Here is an 11391-nt window from a genome sequence, read left to right as displayed (position 1 = left end):
CCTGTGACCCTTTGGTACACAGGCCAATGCTCTCACCACTGACCAGGGCTGCTTCTAGCATTTTTATAGAATTACTAGAGGCTCAGTGCATGAAAATCGTGCACTCAGGAGGGTCCCTCAGCCCAGCCTGTGCCCTCTCGCAGTCCGGGAGCCCTCGAGGGATGTCCAACTGTTGGCTTAGCCTAAGCCAGCAGTTGCGGGGGGAGCAGGCCTAAGCCAGCAGTCAGACATTCTTAGTGCTGCCGCGGAGGTGTGAGAGGCTCCTACCACCACTGCTGCACTAGCCAGCCGTGAGCCCGGCTTCTGGCTGAGCGGCACTCCCCCTGTGGGAGTGCATTGACCACCAGGGGGCAGCTCCTGCATTGAGCGTCTGCCCCCTGGTGGTCAGTGCTCATCATAGCGACTGGTCATTCTGCTGTTCAGTTGATTTGCATATTAGCCTTTTATTATATAGGATCAGTCTATTCTAAGATTCATTGTTTATATACAAATAGAGACCATCCAAGGAAAATAACTTCATTCTTTGGAGCTGAAATTTAGTAATAAAGAGGAAATTCTGGACAACTAAAATAGTCATTCTAATGCTGATGGAGAACCATCACTTAAAAGGGTCCCACCCAATATTTAAGGATATCCAAATATCCTTGTCCCCAAAATTATTCCACCCTGGGGTCAATGCAAAGTGTTCTAAGTTTAATCTTGGAAAACTGTTTAAGGGCAGAATACATATAGTCTCATTTTCAATGTCCATGGCAAACCAGAGAGCTAAGGCTGGACTTTCAGATCATTATACATTTCCATAAAAGACTTTCTTATTATTTTAAACTGGGTGAGTCATGCAAATTAAAAGAAAAAATAGTCATTATTTCTTAATTATCGCAAATAAAGACTGTTCCCACATAAACAGATATGGTCAAGTCCTCAGATCAGTGGTTTTTATGACTCTATACATAAGCAAAGAAAGCTTTGATGATGTCACTGGAGGGGAGCCAGGAGGTTACTAAAGCCTCGTTTGAGCACTTTAGACTTAAGTAATCATCTTAACACACCTTAAATGCACATTTATTACCTAGAGATGGAAACAAGGGCTTGGAGGAGTTAGTATGACCATTGACCATCAATACTTAGCATGAAAGAGACCTGTAATACTGCATATTGGTAGAAGGTGAAGGAAGGTTAAGTTTCCATCTAGGGCCTTGATATGGTGGTATATAATAGTCTGAGTGTTGGGGGTTCTTGTGCAAAATGTGGGTGCTGGGAAGGAGAAGAGCCAAGGTAGGAGAGGAAGGTATAAGAAGAAGGGGCAACAGGATACTGGTTACAAACCGGATCTGTTTGACACTCTTGCCTGGCCTGGCTATGCTTATAGAACAGCTCTACCACACCATCAGAAAATGGAGATTAAGCAATCAAGAGGCAGGCCTTCTATTTTCAGGACAGCTCAGCATTTAATAATAGCTCTGGGTTATGAAGATTTAAGGTTTTCCTAGGTTAATCTTCTAAGAGACATATCAAGTTCTTCAAGTGTTGTTTTTTACATTCCTATCATGGTAGGATGGTGACTGTACTTTGTAAGATGTGAGTTTTAGTTGATAGCCTTCCCTGAGTTTCTGGGTTCAATGGTACAAAGTATAGATTTAAAGGAAGGAAAAAAAGCCTTAAAAGTCATTTAGTTAAGGGATTCTTGGCCTTCCTGTGTATTGGCTCCTTTAACAGATAAATCCTCTATTCTAATAAAAGGGTAATATGCTAATTAGACCTGGAGACCTTCCGAACGTCCTTCCGGACAAAGCCATGGTGGCAGGGTCAAGGCAGAGGCAGTTAGGGGTGATCAGGCCAAGAGGGGAGGGCAGTTGGGGGAGATCAGGCTGGCAGGGGGTGCATTTGGGGCCAAGAAGGCTGGCAGGGGGGGCAGTTGGGAGCAAGCAGGCCGGCTGGGGGGGGGCAGTTGGGAGCGAGCAGGCCGGCTGCGGGGGGGCAGTTGGGGGCGAGAAGGCTGGGGGGGGGCAGTTGGGGGCGAGCAGGCCAGCAGGTGAGCGGTTAGGAGCCAGCAGTCCCGGATTGTGAGAGGTATGTCCCAGATTGGAGAGGGTGCAGGCTGGGCTGAGGGATTACCCCCCCCCCCCCGTGCATGAATTTCATGCACCAGGCCACTAGTCTTACCTAATAATAGAGAAACATGTAAATTGACCGTACCTCCACTACGCCCACAGCCAATCAGAGTGAGTATGCAAATTAACCCAACAAAGATGGCGGTTAATTTGCATACACACCTGGGTCCTGGGAACCTCCTCGGCACCCAGGTTACTCCCAGCCAGCCATCGGAGGGGCAAGGGGGCCCCCTTCCCAAGCCTAAAGCCTCGATTGGAGGCTTTAGGCTTGGGCAGGGGCCAAGCCTGGGATTGGAGGGAAGGGGGGAAAAAATCAATGGAAACATCCTCAGGTGAGGATAAAAAGAAAAATAAAGAAAGAAATGTCATATCCTATGAAAGACACATCTTGAAAATGCCTAAAGAAAGTTGTCATTTTTTCATGGTGAAGGGACTGGAGTCTGTGTTGGTGAAAATACCTTGGTGGCTGCAGTGACTGGCAGTGGCTGCAGCAGCGGGGTGATGGGGCTGGCGCCTTCCCCTGATCAGCCCAGTCACCTCCTGCAAAGGGAGGCCAGACTGCAGCTTAGGTCGGCTCCCAACGGGGAGCAGGCCTAAGCCATCAGTAGGACATCCCCTGAGGGCTCCCAGTATGTGAGAGGAGGCAGGCTGGGCTGAAGGACGCCTCCCCAGTGCACAAATTTCGTGCACCAGGCCCCTAGTATATAATAAAAGTCTAATATGCTAAGTGTCCTGTCGTCCAGTCATCTGTTCAACCAATCAAAGTGTAATATGCTAATGATATGCTAAAGCTGCTCAACTGCTCGCTATGACATGCACTGACCACCAGGGGGCAGACACTCCAACTGGTAGGTTAGCTTGCTGCTGGGATCTGATCAATCCGGACTGAGCAAGACGGGCCAGACACACCCTGGGGCCCTCCCATGGTCCCTCCCCAGCTGGCCAACCTCCCATATCCCTTCCTGGCCCTGATCATGCACTGGTGGGGTCCCTCGGCCTGGCCGGCGCCCTCTCACAATCCGGGCTGAGGAACGCCCCCGTCCCCCCCCCCACCCCCCCGAATGCACAAATTGCCTGCACTGGTCCTCTAGTATTTCAATAAAAAGGAGGAAAAAAGACTAATAAGGCCTATGGACCTCTCCTCCAAATATTGTTTTAAAATGCATAAAATAAAATAAAAAAGGACTGCAAAGAAAACCAATTCCATTGAAAAGGAGTTATCAAAATTTAAAAAAACAAATTTGTGATATAATATATATGCTTCATTACTGATGCCTTGAGATCTAGCTGCAGGTCTAATAACTGTGCTGCACTGAAGGAGCACTGGGCATAAATGGTAAGTTGAGATATCCACAACTCTTAATGGGAGCTGAAAATATCAGTGATTTGTACTGGTGACAAAGTCATCGCCACTGCAATACCAGTGGGGCTGGCGTTTATAGTTTAAGAAATTGCTAAATTTCAATTCTAAGTTAATGAAAATAAAGGTGCAATTTTCTTCCATTTCAGGTTCTATCCACAGACACCAGGTTAAGAACCCTGATCTGGTATGAAGCTATCCTGTCACAGATTAGCAAACTGCAGCCCACTTTTTGGCCCCTATAAATTGTCCAATGACAGCAAGCTGACAGCAGACTGAAGGCTTAGAACCATGCATTTCCTTATTCCAAACTGCTTCTTGTTGACTGGAATCTCAAAGATCTAGGCTTGGAGGCAACAGATAAAAAAAGCCAAGCTAAATTATTTTGGAACAAAAGTAAAATTTGGACTTATCCCATTTTGGTGTTCTCTTTAAAAAGAGCTTTTACCTACTAATAGAAATGACAACCAAGGCTTCCTGAGACCCAGTGAGGTCTGTGTAAGCCACTTGCAAATAAAATTTATTTAGCCAAATATTTGGCCAATTAAAAGAAATTCTCTGGTTTATTTTCAGACTCTTCTTGGGGGCATGCATGATTCCTTCATCTATCTATGTACATAGACGCCTAAGCGACCAAACAACCGGTTGACCAGTCGCTATGATGCACACTGACCAGCAAGGGGCAGACGCTCAACGCAGAAGCTGCCCCCTGGTGGTCAGTGCGCTCCCACAGCTGGCTGCCGCAGTCTCCAGCGGGCTTGGTGGGGCGGGGATGAGCAGGAGGGGCAGGCAGGAGCAGCAGGTGACATTGGTCTGCTGGTTTCGGCCCGATCCCTGCAGGTCACACCGAGGGACCCCACTGGTGCACGAATCCGTATTTCAATAAAATCTTGAGATCCATGAGCCAACATTTTGGAAATATATTTCTGAGACATTCTGCCTATAAATGCCCTTTAAATATATGCATCAGTGTCCGGGAGAACTGTAATTAGAGCACTTAGTCCTGCTATCACAAAGCCAAAGAAGCATCCAATAAAAGTTTTTCAAAGGTAAGTGATGTTTTTGACTATTCACTAATTACAGTATAATCCAGTTCTTCACATGCTATAATGTCCCATCCAAACAGTTCAGCGTACTTATAAAATCTGGTTTATATGAAAAAAAGCTTGGTTATGAGAAAAGTGTCCCAGAGCACTCCTTCCCTGCTAATTCTTTAACTTTTTCTAGTCAGTTCACAGATGTGTTATATTAAAGGCCTTGCCTTTGTAAATACCAATTACTAGTACGGGCTGTCTTAACTATATTTTCTTTTTTCCCTCTGTATTCTTGATGCTCTGGTATTTTGGGGCCTTTGGACTGGGGAAATGGCTCCTTTTAGAGTTGACTAATTCCTACCGATAACAATTTGTCTGCCAGGATACCTTTGATATGCAGAACAACCAAATCTGAGTCCATTCCCTCCCCCGCAACCCTGTCTCCTTTTTTTTTTTTTTTTTTAAATATATTTTTATTGATTTTAGAGAGGAAGGGAAAGGGAGAGAGAGATAGAAACATCAATGATGTGAGAGATCATTGATCAGCTGCCTCCTGCATGCCCCCTACTGGGGATCAAGCCCACAACCCAGGCATGTGCCCTTGACTGGAATTGAACCCGGGACCCTTCAGTCCACAGGCTGATGCTCTATCCACTGAGCCAAACCAGCTAGGGCCCTGTCTCCTTCTATGAGACCTCTACAGTCTGGGACACCATCCCCTGCCCTGCAGGGCCAGGTACCAGGCAATGTGGACCACCCCTAGAGCCCAGAGCCCACTGGAATTATTAAAATATCCATTATAAGCTTGCTCCGATTGCTTACCTTGCATCTCTCATGCCTTCCGCCCAAAACTACAGGAAAGGGCCCTGCCTGAAGTTCCTGCTCTCCCTGCCTGATCATCTTGCGGCTGACCTTCCCCAAGTGGCAGTGCAGTGCGTGGCGATCCATGCCTCCTGTTTCTAGGGGACTGTGAATACTAAAAAAATAACTTCTTCCTTCATGGCAAGCATTTTCGTGTCTGTGTGTCATCCTATACCTGCCCCAAACAAATTCCAGCACATTTTACTAGTAAGAACATAGGCCTGGAAGAAGATCAGCAAATAAGACAGACCAAGTTCTCACCCTGAAGGAGCTTATATTTTAATCTAGGATGTTAACCTAAGAATAAAAAGCAGAAGTGAGAGGCAACGAACGTTTATTTGAGATCACAGAATTGCAGTTCAGGGGCACAGATTCAGGCAGAAACCCAAATTGTGTCCCAATTACAGGGTGAAGGCAAGGATGTTTTGTTTTTTAATTTAAAAAGGAGGGGAAATAATTACACAAATAAAAGAAAAGCATTTGTATTGGTGTTAAACTGAGTTATTCTCTAGCTATACCTAGCTGATTCCTGGCTTTAGCTTCAGAAAGAGTGTGCAAAACCATCAGTCCTGTGGTCACAATGCCTGCTTCCCTGTTAGTTTTACAGGCAGCTGTTTGGAAGACAATGTTGGTGTGTCCCCATCCAAAGGTTTATTTTGCCCAGCACACGCATTCCAGAGGTTCAAGGAGCAAGATGTGTAAGCAGGTCTTGTATGGCTGCTCTGGCTCTTTTTTAAAAAAGGCTCCATTAACGTCATCTTTTCAGAGGGGTTTATAAGTTTGCATGGGGATAAGGGCTCTAAAATAAATAGAACCTAGATGTGACCAAACCCCATTCTTTTTTTTCCCCTCACTTAGTTATTTCCTACTAAGCTATGGGGTAAGGGTGGTAGATGAGAACTGGGGAATCATGGAACGTAATTCTTTTCTCTTTTGCCTGGATAAAGACCGGACTCTTTGTCTGAACTGGATTGCAGCAATTTGGCTGAGAGGGTAGGGAAGGGATGGGGTCACTGCAATTTTGTCTTACCAGAGAATTTGGAAGCTACAAGATGATTAGGAAGAGTTACCAGTGGCTTGCCTAAGTGCTTCCTGCCTCACCAGTTATCCCCAAACCCAACTGAAACAGGATGATAATGGAAGCAATTTAAGAAAATTACATGAGGGAGTGCCCTCAGTGGTCCCAGATGGAACAGACCCAGGGACACCCTTTCTTCCAGCCTCCAACCACGCTCTACCCACTTTTCCAGTCACCACCTTCGGAACCACCTCAGCTATTCTCAGCCTCCAAGACCAGCCGACACACACACCGTTGTTGTTTTTCTACCTTAACTCCTTATTGCCCAACAACCATGAGTTCCCAAATTGGTCAGAATTATTCCACCGATGTGGAGGCTGCCATCAACCGCCTGGCTGGCCTGCACCCATGGGCCTCCTGCACCTACCTCTCTCTGGTCTTCTCTTTCTACCGCACAGATATGGCTCTGGAGGGCGAAGGCCATTTCTGTGAGTTGGCAGAGAAGCATGAGGGCACTAGTTTCTCTTAAAGTTACAAAACCAGTGTGGTGGCCACATTTTCTTCAGGATGTGCTGAAGCCTTCCCAAGACAAGTGGGGTGAAACTCAGGATGCCATGGAAGCTGCCCTGGCCTGGAGAGGACCCTGAACCAGGCCCTTTGGGATCTGCAGACCCTCAGCTCTGTGACTTCCTGGAGAACCACTTCCTGGGTGAGGAGGTGAAACTCATTAAGAAGATGGGCGACACCTGACTCACATCTGCAGGCTGGCCAGCCCCCAGGCTGGGCTAGGAGAGTATCTCTTCAAAAGGCTCACCTTCAAGCAGGACTAGGAGCCTTTGGAGCCCAGAGGCCTTTGAGGGGCCCTTCTGTATTCTCCTGGTGTCTGGCTGTTGCCTGAGCCTCTCACCAAAACCATTAGCCATTCTTTAACTACCCCGTAGCCCTCTCCCATGCATTGGACCAATAGAAACAAAATAAAAAAAATTAAATGAAGGGTCAGGTAGATCTTACAAAGCACTATAGTATGGAAGGAATAGAAGTAATGCCTTGGTCTGACCTATTCTCATCCCACATCCTCCTCCACTCCTGCGTGTAGCATGGGAAAGAAGCTGTACTGAGTTGGGTGTTTTGCTTGGCCACCTCGGAAGGTGCTTTCCTCACTCCCCATGTCCTTCCCAGAATCATCTTCCCAGTCTGTGTGCTACTTTGCTCCCTGAGGAAAAGAGTTACTTCTTGCCTCCTTCCAAACTGGATTTCTTTGGGCTGTGGCCAGATACCAGTTCCCTCAGAGCAGAAACACCTCAGCAAAGCAGACATTGGGTTTTGTTCCTGAAGACAACACAGTCTAGCCTCACAAGAGGAATGTAAATTCCTCCCATTAACATCAGTTTGACTGTGTTTTTCTCAAAACCGGAACCCTCACTTTATTTTGCTAAGGAGCCTTGGCCCACTAGCCAGGCTTGGCTTATGTCATGACTCACAGTGTCAGCTGTGAGTTCTTTTACTTTAATCATCTGGGATCAGCTGTAAGCTGCTTTATTTTAGTCATCCAGGACAGCTTTCTGATCCCCAAATCTCTGTCTACTGGAAGGGAGGATAGGAAGATGCGTGATCTCTTCGCTTCGTATACTCCTCCTTTCACAGTGTGTCCTTAGAAGGCATAGACAATTGGGGGGAGCTGGCGAAACAGCATTAGGCAAGAGTATTTTTCCACTTGTCTCTGTCAGGATCTTGCAGGAAACAGCTGTTGCAAAACAGAGAGTTTAATCAAGGGACTATTTACAGAGATGCAAACAGACTTAAGAGAACCCAACAAGGGAGGGTGAAGACCCGGGACAAGCAAGAGCAGGCGGCCAATATCTCATGCAGGCCTGGAGAAACAAGGGCTCACAGTGTTACTGGGCACAGAGGAAGGCAAAGACAGGTGGGGAATGGAGGGACAACCAACACAGTCAACATTTGAAAGTTTTAAAAAAACGGCCCACTTATCCCACAAAGTAAACTACTACGTACAACTTATTATACTCTACATTAGAATACTGGACTTCAGTGTCCACCAAAAGAAATGCAACATTACTGTGTGGACGATGAATAGAGAGATGGCATACGGGCACCTGGTTCCAATTCTCATGATGGATGGGGTGTGGCTTTTCTTTTCCCACGTCTTCACACCTTATCTCCTCACTCTGCATTCAATGACTACACCAGGGACCATAAAAATCTGTGTCAACATGTACATTTTTCCAGAATCACGGGTTTTTAGGAAGGCTAAATGCCCCGCCCACACACCCCATCCTCCCTATATACACATATAGGGAATCCCTTAGAGAGCATTGCTGGCAGGTTACCTAGTCTCTCCAAGTACTTTGTTAACAAATTGTTCATCATCTCCTGTGGGAAACTTTTTAACTGAACAACTCTTTTAAAAAGTTGTTAACATTACGACAATATTTAGTGAATTTTTTTTCTGTTTCAAGTGACAAGTTTCATCAAAGTTAGGTCCTAAAAGGACAACTTACAAATTGAACTTCTCTCAGATAACTTGTAACTTCAAGATGATTCAACACCATCCGTGCCATCTGGCCATGCTTTCATTAAATGGGGTCTGGAATCCCAGGAATTCTTATTTGCTGCTGCTGCTGCTGCTGCAGAGCAAAATCAACTCAAGAGTGAAGTGAAAGTGTTGGGTCAAGGGGATGAGGAAGTTAAGGACAAGGCGTAGATACTTGTAGAGAAAAGAATAAGGATACAATGACATTATTGTTAAAAAATTCTAGTTAAGTCCTGGCTGGTGTGGCTCAGTTGGTTGTCCCTTGCACCAGGAGGTTGCCGGTTCAATTCCCGGTAGGGGGCCTGCAGGAGGCAGTCAATTGATGTGTTCTCACAGGTTTCTCTCTCCCTCTTCCTTCCTTTCTCTCTCTCTCAAAATCAATAAACTCTTCCTTAACAAATTTTTTACTAAGTGTTCCAAAGGAGAGAAACAGCATAAAATTAAACAAAATATTTGCAGCACCCAGGAAACAAAAATGTCTGAAAAAAATCAGACGGGAAGATTCTGTGAATTTTGTTTATTCCTACAGATTCACACTTACCTTTCTCCACTCTGTTGTGTTCCCTAGGAGGCTGACCTATCGGACTACACGAACTCCCCTCTGGCTTCTGACTAAGTTAAGCTCCTCAGATTGGACAGGAGATTGGAGGGGAGGAGAGTAAGGCTGGAATATTTCTGCCTCCCATTCTTCCTCTCTGTGGAGTTCCTGCAGGTTAGTCCCTCAACTCAAGGCCATAGCCCTAATCAGATTGCCTTTTCTATACAGTTTTATCTCCCTGGATTTCAGTGGCTCTCTCCCCTTCAGGCCTGGGCACTGCAAAACCCTTGTGGTTTCCCACACTCTGCCCACAACTTTGAAATACTAGGTCCTGCTCGTTATTAAATTGCCCAATTGAAATGTGCCATCCGTTTCCTGCCAGGACCCTGACTCACACACTCAGTCCCGTTCATCTCTCAGCAAACATTTACTGAGTAACTACTACATGCTGAGGAGAATATAAGGAGAAATTAGATGGTCAGTACCCTCAAGGGGCAGTCTGGGACGTGGAGACAGGGACAAATGGTTGCATCACATCTTGATAAGTGATGTCGGCATGCATTGGCTGAAGAAGTGAGGGTAGCTGTAAAATGGGGAGGTTTCTGGGTGCAGATGGGCTCAGGCAAACCCCGTGGCTGCTGGGACACAGAATATGGAGCACTGATGGCCATGGATGGCTGCAGGGGCTTCCTGGGCTGCTGGTTGGCTCCCAGTCAGAAGAGCAGGAAGGTGGCAGGGAGTGGTCAGGAGCTAGAAGAAAAGTTTAGAGCCGTGGACATCAGGGCTAGTCAGATTGTGGTAAAGGATTAGAGTGGAGGACTAGTTTGGCTCAGACCACAGAAAGCCTTGTACTATGGGGAAGGGTCCTTCTTTTAAAAAAAATATATTTTATTGATTTTTTACAGAGAGGAAGGGAGAGGGGTAGAGAGCTAGAAACATCCATCAGCTGCCTCCTGCACACCTCCTACTGGGGATGTGCCCACAACCAAGGTACATGCCCTTGACCAGAATCGAACCTGGGACCTTTCAGTCCGCAGGCGGGTAGGGAGCCTGCAGGAGGCAGTCAATTGATGTTGTGTTCTCTATCCACTGAGCCAAACCAGTTAGGGCAGGAAGGGTCCTTCTATTCCATGTGCTTATTCTCCCTCTCTTTCTCTCTGGGTAAGAGGAAAATAATGACACGGGGGAAGTCTGCAGCCTCTTATCTTAGCCGTTGGTTACTCCTGCCCACTATCAGGGCTTTGCACTCCTCTTTCTTGGCCTAAAACTTGTTTTTTCCACTGAAAACCACCTACACACACTCTCTACACTTTCTAAGGCCTTTTGAAATGGCAACAAGGCTAGTCCTTAGAGATGAGCTGCAGAAGAGGGCTAGAAGTGAATGTCCCCACATGCAATCTAGAAGTCCTAGCAGCCCCGTTTTCTTTAATGGCAATAGACACCACCGACGCTTTTCTTGTCCAGGGGAGAACGGGTAATGATAACGCTGGGAAACGGCAGGGAATGAGCTTCACTTCATCAAGGTGGGGCTTCGGTCCGGATGGGTTTGGGCAGGGAGGCACTTTTCAGATCCATTTCTATCACACTATATGGGCACGTCCGGGGGTCGGGAGGTGTCTGTATTCCTTCCCTAAAGCGCGAACGGCAAGCAGTTTCCTTGTTAGGTAGAGCCAAGCCCACCCCACCCCACCCCACAGGTTTTCCTTCGCGCATTCTTGGCATCAAAGACGGCCAGTCCTCTAGGGAGCCTTTATTAACCAAAGTCACATACACAACCCCACCCAACGGACCCTCCTGTTTGTTAACCAGCAGTGCGCACCACTGCCTTATTCAGCCTCCCACAAATAAGGAAGGGACACGGGAAGAGTTAAAAGAAAGTGGTGGGTGTGGAATCACCCCAGCTCTCACTCGCAACAAC

Source organism: Plecotus auritus, assembly GCF_963455305.1.
Source record: "Plecotus auritus genome assembly, chromosome: 5".
In the NCBI taxonomy this organism is placed as follows: domain Eukaryota; kingdom Metazoa; phylum Chordata; class Mammalia; order Chiroptera; family Vespertilionidae; genus Plecotus; species Plecotus auritus.
This window is presented reverse-complemented; position numbering follows the sequence as displayed.